This window comes from Sinocyclocheilus anshuiensis, unplaced genomic scaffold (assembly GCF_001515605.1).
Source record: "Sinocyclocheilus anshuiensis isolate Anshui unplaced genomic scaffold, SAMN03320099.WGS_v1.1 scaffold735, whole genome shotgun sequence".
Taxonomy (NCBI): Eukaryota; Metazoa; Chordata; class Actinopteri; order Cypriniformes; family Cyprinidae; genus Sinocyclocheilus; species Sinocyclocheilus anshuiensis.
This window is the reverse complement of record NW_015548245.1, coordinates 251,677-257,337: the sequence shown is the minus strand read 5'-3', so window position 1 is coordinate 257,337 and position 5,661 is coordinate 251,677. Positions and strand designations below refer to the sequence as shown.

Sequence of the window (5,661 nt, the reverse complement as noted above, 5' to 3'; positions counted from 1 at the left end):
AACCAATCACAGCACACACTGGCCCAGCTAACCAATCACAACACACACTGGCCCAGCTAACCAATCACAACATACACTGGCCCAGCAAACCAATCACAACACACACTGGCCCAGCTAACCAATCACAGCACATTTCGTATTTCAGAAGGCGGGCCTTCATTTGATACAAGAACTATTAAAGCCGTTCATGCCAGACTGGGGAGAGAGGTGTTGTAATAATGTAAAATATGTGAAAAAGAATGTATTTTTCGAACAACCTAGTATGAGAGCCTGTTCTAGTACACCCCCAAAACAAAATCAAGACTTTGTAAAAGAGCATAATAGGACCCCTTTAAGGATCCTTCTCTCCTTTTCGCCTCAAAGTAATAGACATCTTAAATTTATGGTCCATATTGTTATATATTTTAAAATAATTATTAAGTTATCATTTATTAATGCATTCAGCTAATAACTGTTAAAAAATAAAGCTACCTAAGTGACAACATGCTTTGTTTAAATGTAAAACCCTAATAGAGGCTACAAGATATTATAAGACTAGGGGGTAAGAAACAATATTAATAAACAATAAAAATAATAAGACTAATACATATACACACACACACAAACACACACACACTAATAATAATAATAATGAAGATAAACTATTAAAAAGGTTCTTTATGACACCATTAAGGTCCTATACAGCACTTTCAAAGCATGGTTCTTTATGGAACCTTATAAAAATGTTCAGCACCTAAAAGGGATCTGCTATTGTTACAAGCCAAAGAATCCTAATCTGGTACGGTTTAGAACTATTTTTCCTAAGAGTGTACCATAATATACAAATTTATAAAACACACCAGTTCATAGAACTGCTTTGAATATCACAGAATGGTTCAGCAATCAGCTTTTAGCTGCCGTGGGAAAGCTAGTCAGTCAGTTCTAATGTGTGTCCAGAGGGAGATGCTCTTACCCATCGATGTCTGCTGTTTCTACATAGCAAAGGCTGTGTGGCTCAGTGCTGCAAAGGAGGAGCAGATCTGCCTCGGACAAACAACAGGAGAAACTTCAGCGCTGTCAGCGTAGGCTAAACTTGTTTGCAGTTAATCTGAAGAGGAGAAATAACTTCATAGATTCACTAAAAGTCACTTTGAGACCAAAAATGAGACCAAAAGGTTTAATATTTGTTTATAATGACATTTTTGACGGCTGTAGCTGGGTTAGAAACACAGATACACACACTCACAGGTATGATCTGGTCCTTATGAATCTGGAGAATGTCACCAACATGTACATCTTTCCACTTAACAGTTTTGAAGCTGGAGATATTTAAGAGAGGAAGATTTTTTAAGTGAGAGATTCTCTGTAAATGGTTTATGATTTTATGTTTGTTTTGTTCCTGAGCTTTGGTCTCACTCTCAACCATCTCCAGGCCCCTGACAGCATTACTCACCCCTCAGGAGTGAGAATGTCACACGGGCGCCGGTTAATTTATGCATCACTGCGTCGGCGGCCCTGAGAGTTACTGCTGTTCTTCAAACGTCTATGTAAGTGAAAGTAGTTTAAATGTATCAGTTGAGAGAATGACAAGAATAATAGACTCACCAAGTCTGTGGCCAGGTCTTTACACCAACGCACAAGCAGATCAAACAGCAAAGGAAGCATTGTGCTGTACCAAGGGATGGTTGCAATTATAGGAACACACTGTAAATAAAAGCAAAGATGCACAAAACAGCATACATTTCCACCTATATCTTTTATATACATTTTATAAATTTAATTTTATAATTTTATAAATGATATATATATTATATATATATATATATATATATATATACACACACACACACACACACACACACACACATATTTAATGAATACATTATACATTTCTATCATTAAATGGATTAATAATATAAACATTCTTAATAATACTGTACATACATACCTTTATTTGTTTTGCAATGTAACCACACACACACACACACACATACATATATATATATAAAATGAATATTTAACATTCTGCACCATTTCCCATCAAATCCATGAAGAACTGTGGATCTGTTTTATGTAGATGATCTTTATAAAATATACTTCAGAGCCTACAGGCATTTGCATATTTGTAAATATAAAAATATGAACACAATATGGACAGATTACAGGAAAAATCTACTATATAACTTGTGCATCATGCCAGTTCCAATATAGACTCAAATGGGGTCGAGAATAAAGCATATCATTGCCAATATTAAAAGAGGTAAGTACTCCAAGATTTATGAATTGAAACTCAAATATTTAACCTATACAACTTAACTGATGTTTCTATGATTTCTCATTTATCTAATTTATTGTAACAAAGGGTATTTGCCATTTTTTTTGCCATGACTATGTTTTTGACTCACTATTTGCAAAAGAGCATGTTTCATTCATCGTGAGTTCAAGGTGGCCACTTGAGTTCAGTATTCATAGGAAAAATGTGCTAGTCAAATAACTGGGTTTGGCATTTAAATGTGAATTAGTGGCGTGAATCTTTCTGCAACAGAAATGGGAAACAAGACCCACAAACCTGCAAGACCACAATGAGTAGGAAGAAAAGATTCGCTGCTAGCTGGAACTGTTCATACAGGTTAAGGGGCAAAAAGGTCAGAGGAGTGTATTTGTAGCTCCACACCACGTTGTCCTGGAAACAAAACCCATTAGGAATGAATAAAACTGGGTACTTGCTGTCACACCACTGGAAACATCAACATATGTGTGGCAGCCCAAAGGTATCAAATGTTGTTTAGTGCTTCCATAACTACTTCTCCCTAGCCAATATACATAAAAAAAATGTATCTCAGCATAACGCCCCCAGTGGAAACATAAGAAAGATCTGCGGTGACAGGATTGATGAAAATGATGGTCGTTGGCCCGAACCTCCCATTTGACTGCAGAGAAAAGATGATAGAACATCATGTAATCCAAAACATTCAGAGATAGAAATTAATCATTCTACAAGAATGGAAATTCTGAGCCACATTTTATCATAAGAGACAAAACCACCCAGCATATATTTTTTTAATTGTGTGACTGAAATATTACTGCTTTTTCTGTCAGCACTAAACACACCCAGATCTAGTTCGTCTTCAGCCTTGAGATGGAAAACTTCACAAATGAATGTATCGGTAAATAAATATTTTTTTTAAATATTGTAAAAATGTAAAAAATTCTGTTTGTAATTTTCTGCATGAAAAATAGGTTAATGTATTAATGTAAAATGTATTATTGTTTAATACATAATTTTCTGGAGGGGTTTACAGATTGTTATTCCTACTGTATTTTACTGTGAATTATGGACACTATAGCATCATATTTTTTAATGACACTTAAAATTGCTTGAGTCCAAATACTCAAAACTGCTAAGTGGAATAAATCATGCCATTTCTTTCACTTTTCATAACAGTAACAGACAAATACAAAGATATATATATATATATATATATATAAAAGCACAATACAAAACATTGGAACAATTAAAAAAAAACATGCTTCTCACTTGGTGTCAGAGGTGTGTATAATTATTTTATTATAATTATAATAAATCATAATTATAAAAATGATAATAATTAATCATTTTTTGTTCGATTCCCTTTCAACTGGATCACAACATATAAAGGGATATGAATTTATGGAAATTATTAAATATGCAGTACGCTGCTTGAAAGATAAAAGCAGGAGATCAGTAATACCCACCTCTCTCAGTCTTGCCATTGGCCATGACGGAGTAATGCACAGAGACAGTCTGTTCTTGAAAAGAAGGATGAAACCCATATTAACAGGTCAGTTGACAGTGAAACATTTGCATGAAGTCTGTCATTCATTATATTGTTACCATGCTGACCTGAGACAAATAGACTGTAAGACTCTTCACAAGGGGAAGTCGTGTCCTAATGGTTAGAGAGTCGGGCTCCTAACCCAAGGTTGCGGGTTCGAGTCTCGTACCGGCAGGGATTGTAGGTGGGGGGAGTGAATGTACAGCGCTCTCTTCCACCTTCAATACCACGACTGAGGTGCCCTTGAGCAAGGCACCGAACCCCCAACTGCTCCCCGGGCGCCGTAGCAAAAAATGGCTGCCCACTGTTCACTGCTGTGTGTGCACTTTGGATGGGATAAATGCAGAGCACTAATTCCAAGTATGGGTCACCATACTTGGCCACATGTCACGTCGTCACTTTCACACAACTAGCAGATTGTATAAATTTAATGCAAATAAATGTCATAATAATATAAAATTTAATTGTATTTTAAAAATTATTTGAAATCACTAACAATTATTAATAAAATATATAGTTGTTAATAATTAACATTTAAAAAGTATTAATCATATGACTTGCTACATAATTTAAATACATTTGTGAATACATTAATATATATTTTCACAGTAGCCTACCATTTAATACATGGTGCATTAAAAAAATAAAATTACAGCAATTTTTTTCTGGATGACATCATAAATTCACACGATGAAATATAAACAAATGCATGTGAACACTGAAGAATATCTAAATTAGCATCACCTGTCCTATTACTGTACTTGGGAACGACACATTCCATCCAGAAAGAGAGACACAGTGCCATGTTTGATTAATAAAACAAAGTGCTAAACTGTGAACACTTGGGAGTTTCACCTACAAACCACTTCACCTGCTTACTGTTTTTTGTTGCTTGATAGCAGATCCCAAAGGGCTCACTTTCCGTGCTCTTCTCCCCAGCGTCTCATCCAGGTAAATCACAGTTCCAGGTGTTCCTCGCGCCAACCAACCCTTTGAGTCTCATGGATATGTTAGCGCATTTGTTGAATCATGTCTCTCTCGCGCTTCTGTTTATCTCTGGATGTTGTGTTTAAGGATAAACTCCTCACAAACCTCATTCTCTCCTGCTCTATCTCCTCCCTCTCAAGTGCACGGCTGGGGAATTTGTGGAAATTCGATCAAGGTGAAGTAGGGGGCTGGAACTCGATACGCAGCAGGAGGAGGAGAGAAAAAACGACGGGACTAATGTGGGAGAACAGTACAGGAAATTTAGAACAGGAGAGTAAATTTAAAGATTAAATGTATATTGAAATACAATTATAACATTTTGGGGATACAAACAACAGATAGGCCTATTTTATACCCAGCTAACAGAGAACATTCTCAGAACTTTGGCTAACGTTCTGGCAAGGTTCTCTCAAAGTTATAAACAAACGTTATTTCGGTAACTTTGACAGAATATTTGTTCTATTCATTCGTATCTTTAATAATGTTCTCGAAAGATTAGCAGAAAAACATTATTTATACATTGATCAAGGAAAGTTTTTTTTCTGAAACATTTTAGTTGGAAATTCATTTATCGTTTTTTAAGAACATTCAAAGAACATTCATAAGTAAATTGATAGAAATTTTAAACGATAAAATATAATGTTACCTTAACATTTCATTTTTCATTTTTCATTCAGAGAACATTAAAAAACAAAATTTTCATAACTTAGCGGGAACATTAGCGAAACATTATAAAACGGTATATGATCACTGGAAAATATATCACAGAGCACGGCTAAATAAAACAATCTGTTTTTCATCAAAACATCATACAGGAGTTGAGTCATTTGTTGTCATAACAGCATAAAGGGTGTGCTATTATTGAATCAGAGGGATGTAC

General features: G+C 35.1%; 1 pseudogene; it reads right to left on the bottom strand.

The window, feature by feature from the left end:
• LOC107655165 (phospholipid-transporting ATPase IK-like) overlaps positions 1-4,754 on the bottom strand; it is a 12,250-nt pseudogene extending 7,496 nt beyond the window's left edge.
• Positions 4,755-5,661: the final 907 nt, after the last annotated feature.